Here is a 10,274-nt window from a genome sequence, read left to right as displayed (position 1 = left end):
CGTTCTATTAACCCCTGGTCCGTAGACCTCACACTTCGCCGCGCTATGACCATTTCTTTTACACTTGTTGCAAAATTTGGTGCAGAACCCCGAGTGATTCTTTTCACACCTTTGGCATAGTTGCTTCTGATTGTTGTTGTTGTTGCGGTTATTATTGTTGTTGGGATGATTGTTGTAGTTGCTGTTGTTGTTGTTGTTGTTGTTGTTGGGCCGTTTGTTGTAGTTGCGATTGATGTTGCGATTGTTGGGATAATTGTTGCGATTATTGTTGTAATTGCTGTTGTTGTTGTATTGGTGATTCTTATCACCGTTTTCCTCCCACTTTCTTTTGACTTGCTTCACATTGGCCTCTTCAGCAGTCTGTTCTTTAATTCTTTCTTCAATCTGGTTCACTAGTTTATGAGCCATTCTACATGCCTGTTGTATGGAGGCGGGCTCGTGTGAACTTATATCTTCTTGGATTCTTTCCGGTAATCCTTTCACAAACGCGTCGATCTTCTCTTCCTCATCTTCGAATGCTCCCGGACACAATAGGCACAATTCTGTGAATCGTCTTTCGTACGTGGTAATATCAAATCCTTGGGTTCGTAACCCTCTAAGTTCTGTCTTGAGCTTATTGACCTCGGTTCTGGGACGGTACTTCTCGTTCATCAAGTGCTTGAATGCTGACCACGGTAGTGCGTACGCATCATCTTGTCCCACTTGCTCTAGATAGGTATTCCACCATGTTAACGCAGAACCTGTGAAGGTATGCGTAGCGTACTTCACTTTGTCCTCTTCAGTACACTTACTTATGGCAAACACCGATTCAACCTTCTCGGTCCACCGTTTCAATCCGATCGGTCCTTCGGTTCCATCAAATTCCAAAGGTTTGCAGGCAGTGAATTCTTTGTAGGTGCATCCTACACGATTTCCTGTACTGCTAGATCCAAGGTTATTGTTGGTATGTAGCGCAGCCTGTACTGCGGCTATGTTTGAAGCTAGAAAAGTACGGAATTCCTCTTCATTCATATTCACGGTGTGTCGAGTAGTCGGTGCCATTTCCTTCAAAATAGTTAAATGGAACAAGTTAATCATACAGAATATTAAGAGTAGTTAATAGTATTTCGTAGCATAATATGAACTCATTTATAAAAGCGTTTTCTTCATATTAGCATTTTATAAGTTTAAATTCGGGTAGTACCTACCCGTTAAGTTCATACTTAGTAGCTAATATACAATTCAACTACTACAATTCTATATGAAAAACTGATTATAATAATATTTCTCGTTCAAACTTTTATACAATATTTTACAAACTTACAATACCGCTTATTTTACATAAAGCATGAAATATAGCACACAATAACTTTGATACAAGATAGTTGTGAAGACAATTCTAGCTAGTACACAAGTCGTTCAGCAAAGGTAATAAAGACACGTAATTCATACGTCCAGAAACAAGTCATGCATTCTGGTTTTACTAGGACTACTTCCCATCCTTGGTCTTGTGCAACATAACCGTTATGGCCGTTGATAAGACAGCGTGTTGTAACGTCATCAAAGGGACGAGGGTTACGTAATGTCCAACAGTCCCGTAATAATCTAAAAACCTCATTTCTTACCCCAATTACCGACTCCGTCACTTGTGGAAACGTTTTGTTTAATAGTTGTAGCCCGATGTTCTTGTTCTCACTTTGGTGAGAAGCGAACATTACTAATCCGTAAGCATAACATGCTTCTTTATGTTGCATGTTAGCCGCTTTTTCTAAATCATGAAGTCCAATATTCGGATATATTGAGTCAAAATAATTTCTTAACCCGTTGCGTAAAATAGCATTTGGGTTCCCCGCAATATATGCGTCAAAGTAAACACATCGTAACTTATGGGTTTCCCAATGTGATATCCCCCATCTTTCAAACGAAAGTCTCTTATAAACCAATACATTCTTGGAACGTTCTTCGAATGTCTTACAAACTGATCTCGCCTTAAATAGTTGTGCCGAAGAATTCTGGCCGACTCTAGACAAGATTTCATCAATCATGTCTCCGGGTAGGTCTCTTAAAATATTGGGTTGTCTATCCATTTTGTGTTTTTAAACTGTAAAATAGACAAGAGTTAGATTCATAAAAAAATACTTATTAATACAAGCAATTTTTACATATATCATAAAGCATAAGAACACTATATTCCATATATTACACCACACGAATACAACTATCTTATTCCGACTCGCTCGTTTCTTCTTCTTCGGTTTTGGTTCGTTTTGCCAAGTTTCTAGGGATATATGATGTTCCCCTAATACGAGCCGTCGTTGTCCACATTGGTTTAGAAAAACCTGGTGGTTTAGAGGTTCCCGGGTCATTGTTACAACTTAAGGACTTCGGGGGTTGACGATACATATAAAGTTCATCGGGGTTGGAATTAGATTTCTCTATTTTTATGCCCTTTCCCTTATTATTTTCTTTTGCCTTTTTAAATTCAGTTGGGGTAATTTCTATAACATCATCGGAATTCTCGTCGGAATCCGATTCATCGGAGAATTGGTAATCCTCCCAATATTTTGCTTCCTTGGCGGAAACACCATTGACCATAATTAACTTTGGTCGGTTGGTTGAGGATTTTCTTTTACTTAACCGTTTTATTATTTCCCCCACCGGTTCTATTTCTTCATCCGGTTCCGATTCTTCTTCCGGTTCCGACTCTTCTTCCGGTTCCTCTTCGGGAACTTGTGAATCAGTCCACAAATCATTCCAATTTACATTTGACTCTTCATTATTATTAGGTGAGTCAATGGGACTTGTTCTAGAGGTAGACATCTATCACATAATATCAAACACGTTAAGAGATTAATATATCACATAATATTCATATGTTAAAAATATATAGTTTCCAACAAAAATGTTAAGCAATCATTTTTAAAGAAAACACGGTCGAAGTCCAGACTCACTAATGCATCCTAACAAACTCGATAAGACACACTAATGCAAATTTTCTGGTTCTCTAAGACCAACGCTCGGATACCAACTGAAATGTCCCGTTCTTATTGATTAAAAACGTTCCATATTAATTGATTTCGTTGCGAGGTTTTGACCTCTATATGAGACGTTTTTCAAAGACTGCATTCATTTTTAAACAAACCATAACCTTTATTTCATCAATAAAGGTTTAAAAAGCTTTACGTAGATTATCAAATAATGATAATCTAAAATATCCTGTTTACACACGACCATTACATAATGGTTTACAATACAAATATGTTACAACAAAATAAGTTTCTTGAATGCAGTTTTTACACAATATCATACAAGCATGGACTTCAAATCTTGTCCTTATTTAAGTATGCGACAGCGGAAGCTCTTAATAATCACCTGAGAATAAACATGCTTAAAACGTCAACAAAAATGTTGGTGAGTTATAGGTTTAACCTATATATATCAAATCGTAACAATAGACCACAAGATTTCATATTTCAATACACATCCCATACATAGAGATAAAATCATTCATATGGTGAACACCTGGTAACCGACAATAACAAGATGCATATATAAGAATATCCCCATCATTCCGGGACACCCTTCGGATATGATATAAATTTCGAAGTACTAAAGCATCCGGTACTTTGGATGGGGTTTGTTAGGCCCAATAGATCTATCTTTAGGATTCGCGTCAATTAGGGTGTCTGTTCCCTAATTCTTAGATTACCAGACTTAATAAAAAGGGGCATATTCGATTTCGATAATTCAACCATAGAATGTAGTTTCACGTACTTGTGTCTATTTTGTAAATCATTTATAAAACCTGCATGTATTCTCATCCCAAAAATATTAGATTTTAAAAGTGGGACTATAACTCACTTTCACAGATTTTTACTTTGTCGGGAAGTAAGACTTGGCCACTGGTTGATTCACGAACCTATAACAATATATACATATATATCAAAGTATGTTCAAAATATATTTACAACACTTTTAATATATTTTGATGTTTTAAGTTTATTAAGTCAGCTGTCCTCGTTAGTAACCTACAACTAGTTGTCCACAGTTAGATGTACAGAAATAAATCGATAAATATTATCTTGAATCAATCCACGACCCAGTGTATACGTATCTCAGTATTGATCACAACTCAAACTATATATATTTTGGAATCAACCTCAACCCTGTATAGCTAACTCCAACATTCACATATAGAGTGTCTATGGTTGTTCCGAAATATATATAGATGTGTCGACATGATAGGTCGAAACATTGTATACGTGTCTATGGTATCTCAAGATTACATAATATATAATACAAGTTGATTAAGTTATGGTTGGAATAGATTTGTTACCAATTTTCACGCAGCTAAAATGAGAAAAATTATCCAATCTTGTTTTACCCATAACTTCTTCATTTTAAATCCGTTTTGAGTGAATCAAATTGCTATGGTTTCATATTGAACTATATTTTATGAATCTAAACAAAAAAAGTATAGGTTTCTAGTCGGAAAAATAAGTTACAAGTCGTTTTTGTAAAGGTAGTCATTTCAGTCGAAAGAACGACGTCTAGATGACCATTTTAGAAAACATACTTCCACTTTGAGTTTAACCATAATTTTTGGATATAGTTTCATGTTCATAATAAAAATCATTTTCTCAGAATAACAACTTTTAAATCAAAGTTTATCATAGTTTTTAATTAACTAACCCAAAACAGCCCGCGGTGTTACTACGACGGCGTAAATCCGGTTTTACGGTGTTTTTCGTGTTTCCAGGTTTTAAATCATTAAGTTAGCATATCATATAGATATAGAACATGTGTTTAGTTGATTTTAAAAGTCAAGTTAGAAGGATTAACTTTTGTTTGCGAACAAGTTTAGAATTAACTAAACTATGTTCTAGTGATTACAAGTTTAAACCTTCGAATAAGATAGCTTTATATGTATGAATCGAATGATGTTATGAACATCATTACTACCTTAAGTTCCTTGGATGAACCTACTGGAAAAGAGAAAAATGGATCTAGCTTCAATGGATCCTTGGATGGCTCAAAGTTCTTGAAGCAAAATCATGACACGAAAACAAGTTCAAGTAAGATCATCACTTGAAATAAGATTGTTATAGTTATAGAAATTGAACCAAAGTTTGAATATGATTATTACCTTGTATTAGAATGATAACCTACTGTAAGAAACAAAGATTTCTTGAGGTTGGATGATCACCTTACAAGATTGGAAGTGAGCTAGCAAACTTGAAAGTATTCTTGATTTTATGAAACTAGAACTTTTGGAATTTATGAAGAACACTTAGAACTTGAAGATAGAACTTGAGAGAGTTCAATTAGATGAAGAAAATTGAAGAATGAAAGTGTTTGTAGGTGTTTTTGGTCGTTGGTGTATGGATTAGATATAAAGGATATGTAATTTTGTTTTCATGTAAATAAGTCATGAATGATTACTCATATTTTTGTAATCTTATGAGATATTTCATGCTAGTTGCCAAATGATGGTTCCCACATGTGTTAGGTGACTCACATGGGCTGCTAAGAGCTGATCATTGGAGTGTATATACCAATAGTACATACATCTAAAAGCTGTGTATTGTACGAGTACGAATACGGGTGCATACGAGTAGAATTGTTGATGAAACTGAACGAGAATGTAATTGTAAGCATTTTTGTTAAGTAGAAGTATTTTGATAAGTGTATTGAAGTCTTTCAAAAGTGTATAAATACATATTAAAACACTACATGTATATACATTTTAACTGAGTCGTTAAGTCATCGTTAGTCGTTACATGTAAGTGTTGTTTTGAAACCTTTAGGTTAACGATCTTGTTAAATGTTGTTAACCCAATGTTTATAATAACAAAAGAGATTTTAAATTATTATATTATCATGATATTATGATGTACGAATATCTCTTAATATGATATATATACATTAAATGTCGTTACAACGATAAACGTTACATATATGTCTCGTTTCAAAATCATTAAGTTAGTAGTCTTGTTTTTACATATGTAGTTCATTGTTAATATAATTAATGATATGTTTACTTATCATAATATCATGTTAACTATATATATAACCATATATATGTCATCATATAGTTTTTTTTACAAGTTTTAACGTTCGTGAATCACCGGTCAACTTGGGTGGTCAATTGTCTATATGAAACCTATTTCAATTAATCAAGTCTTAACAAGTTTGATTGCTTAACATGTTGGAAACATTTAATCATGTAAACATCAATCTCAATTAATATATATAAACATGGAAAAGTTCGGGTCACTACACCTAATACTAGTTTATAGCCACGTGAATAAGCGGAAAGGGTGATCCGTAAATTAAACTTCTAAACCGTCAAGGTTTCAGTATAAGAGTAGCATAAGTTTCAGATAAAGTATTCAACACATAATGAACATTTGTAATGGATAGACAAGCATGCAAGATGAAAGCAACTTAGGATAACTTTATTAAATTAAGGAAAGCATTCACCGTTTACAGATGAGATCCGAACCATTACAAGTGCTGACATCCTCTAGACCGCTCCTATTACAATCTTCGGCGTTCGCCTCCGGGTACTTAATTTCCCGCTCGAAGGTGAGAAGGCCTTGAAAGCTCTAGTGAGAGAAAGTGTATTGTAATGAGAGAGTGAAGAGAGGTATGTTGAAAATGGATGACAAAAAGCCTTTATATAGACTTGAAATTTGCCTGCAAACGGCTAGCAGGCCGTTTGCAAGGGCCGTTTGCCAGACCAGCCCGTTTGCAAGGGCCGTTTAACTTGGGCGTGTGCAGGCCATTTGCAAGCCAGGCAAGCCATTTGGCAGGCCGTTTGGCTTGCTTGGTCAGCTGATTTTTCTGGGACGTAAATTGATTTCTTGTCTTTCACCGTTTTCGCTCTTGAATCTTCGTTGTAGCTCTGTTTCTCTTGATTCTTTTTGCATCATCTTCGTAATTACTTTACCTAAAAAGCGATTATTTTGTCGACAAAGATTCGAACTTTTATGCTTTTGGGACTTAATACTGGGAGTAAAAACGTGACTTTTTAGCCGATATCACACATCATTCCTTGCTACCCAAATCGCCAATATTGTTACCGGCCTGATTAAAGACCAAAATGCATTGGCCTTAATACTCGTACCACAATTCCAGTCAACCAAAAATTCCTCAATGGAAACGGGCATAATCCAATTAATGTCCCACCAATCAAACAAATAAGCCCAAATAACAATGCAATAAAAGGTGATCTAAGAATTCTATATAATTGGCACACCACACACACTTGAGCTCGTCATCATCATTTAAACAATGACTAAATCTAAGAAATTATTTGACCCCCATGTATTGTAAGCCAATGAAAGAAGGCTGTCTTAGAAGGGACTTTCGTGTTCCACACAATCTTTACCTATCAATTCTTCATTATCCAATTTTACGTTCTCTAAGTTTAAAACAATTTCTTCTCTAACTTGAAACTAAACCCCCTGACCTACCATTCAAAGAAACTTGCACACCATCATAAATGAATCCTTTAAAAAACCGCATTTAACACTCTAGGAGATACATTTTCAACTTTGGTTTCTTAAATTGCCACGAATTCAACTTGAAAATGTCTTAACTACATCAGCAACCATACGGCCCTTATCTTTACACCCTAGGCCCCTTGTATTCCACGAAATAATTTTCATTGTCTCATAGCTTTTTCATCACTATCAAACATGCTTTCTAAGAAATTGCAAAAAACATCATCTTTTTTCCATCTTTGTTATTTATTTATTTTTGAATTAAGAAGCTTACCTTTTACCTTAATAGGCTTACATGGCATAGTATTCAACTGATTTTTATTACGTTGATCATCAGTAGCATCACCATTCGATCTCGTCTCTCTTTCCAACTCAATGTCCTCATTCAAGTCACATGATTTAAACTTCTCACATTTATTACCCTTTGAAGGACTACGTTGACCTGACCCTAACTCCTTACTTTCTTTTGAAGATGTGTTTGATGATACACGTAATGGTCCAGGAGGGAGGGCATTCTCTCGGACATGCTTAAGCAAACTGACCAGAAGACCATTCAAGTGCACATTCGGGAAGGAATGTCCCGAATAAAAGCTGTCAGTGACTTCAAGTAAGTCCATCCTACCCGAACAAGTGAGTCAGACATTGGCACCATTCACCCGAGTACATGTGTATCGGAGAGGTTACAAATTATGTTATCCTGTCAAGGTTTACTCAACCAAGCACATTAGTCACCCGACAACCTCTGCAAAGAATATTACGGATAAATATATAAACCAATTGCAACCATACCTGGTTAGGGGAACACCGTGAAGAAGCACTTGGAACGAACATCAGGTAAAATCCTTTTTAGCTAACCAAGATTGATGACATTCATCCGTCATATTATAGTCGGAATCATCATACCACATCGAAACCATCACATGGTCTCGGAACAAGGCACTTGGTCTCGAAAACAAGGCACTTGGTCCCGAAAGAAACACTTTGTTCAGAAACATACACTTGGTTCCGGAACAGGCGCACAAATGGGTTATATGCCACTGATAGTGCTCCAAATGAACATATATTTAGGCGCTATATCCTTCCAATATGTAAAGCTTTTAGTTGCAATTGTTCTATTTTTATGTAATAATCATTTAAATAAATAAGTTCGAAGACAAAAGACAGAATCGACGATTTGAAGACGCAAATGACCAAAAATCTAAAAAGTATAAAATACAATCCAAGTGGTACAATTTATTGATGAGAAACGCCTAAAAATGACAAGAGTACAAGCCGCGAAATGCAAAGTACAAGATATCTAAGCATACGAAAAGGCGTTCGAAAATTCAAAACTGAGACATAAACCGAGCATCAACGTACAACTCAACGGAGCTAAAATTACAAGTCAACTATGCACAAAAATATAATATAATATATATAATTATATGAAATTATTATATATTATTATATTATATATTATAATATTCAGCAGCCCACGTTTAACTCAATTTGGTGAGTTAGAATCTGAAACTCCGCACTCGCGGAGCTGTAAGGCACAAAAGTTCCGCACTCGCGGAGCTGTATAGTTTAAAGTGGGCCTATAAAAGCTCACGCATTCTGCTCGAATTTTGCACCCCTTTTCCAACCTCAACCTCTCTATATGTATTTATATTTATATAATTAAGTTCAATTTAAGATTAATAATAATAATAAGGTTATTGTAAGAAATGTTTTACGGGTTTTAAGTCAGAACTCTGTCCGTGTAACGCAACGATATAAATAATCACTGTAAGCTATGTTCTTCCTTTTTCAATTAACGTATCGTAACTAAGTTATTATTATGCTTATTTAAGACGAAGTAATCGTGATGTTGGACTAAATATTAAAGACGGGGTTATTGGATTTTGTACCATAATTAATGTTTGAACAAAAGACCGACACTTGTGGGCATTTGAATATGGACTATTAATAGATGGGAGGTATTGTCTAATTAAGTGACAACTCATCGGAGTCTATCGAACCTATCTTCAAATTAATTAACTTAATAATTAATAATGATTATGGTTGTCCTATTTAGTGACATTCATACAGAATCTATTATAATCATTTAATTAATTATTCGGGTTGGGTAATTGATTATTCAAACTGATCAAGTGGGTAAATTAATATTCATATCTAATCAAAACAGGGGTGGATTACATACATTGATAAATGGTGTAATTGTTGACAGAAGTGGTAACTGTGTCACAATTTAAATCTTTAATTAGTTGGAATATTTGACTTCGGGTATAAGGGTAATTTGACGAGGACACTCGCACATTATATTTATGACCGATGGACTATTATGGACAAAAAACAGATAGGTTTCAAATAATCCAGGACAAAAGGACAATTAACCCAGAGTAATAAATTAAAATCAAAACGTCAAACATCATGGTTACGAAAGTTTAAATAAGCATAATTGTTCTATTTTATATCTCATCGTATTATTATTTACTGTCATTTTATTTATTGTCATTTTAATATTGTTATTTATTTTACACACTTTAATTATTGTCATTTATCTTTACGCTTAAAATATAAAATCGACAAACCGGTCATTAAACGGTAAACCCCCCTTTTATATATTATTATTACTATATATAATTATATATATTTTGTACAAATATAGTTGTTAAAAATATAGTACGTAATCATTAGCTCCCTGTGGAACGAACCAGACTTACTAAAAACTACACTACTCTACGATTAGGTACACTGCCTATAAGTGTTGTAGCATGGTTTAGGTATATCCATCTATATAAATAA

This window comes from Rutidosis leptorrhynchoides, chromosome 2 (genome assembly GCF_046630445.1).
Source record: "Rutidosis leptorrhynchoides isolate AG116_Rl617_1_P2 chromosome 2, CSIRO_AGI_Rlap_v1, whole genome shotgun sequence".
Taxonomy (NCBI): domain Eukaryota; kingdom Viridiplantae; phylum Streptophyta; class Magnoliopsida; order Asterales; family Asteraceae; genus Rutidosis; species Rutidosis leptorrhynchoides.
The sequence above is the reverse complement of the archived record's forward strand: the minus strand, read 5'-3'. Positions refer to the sequence as shown.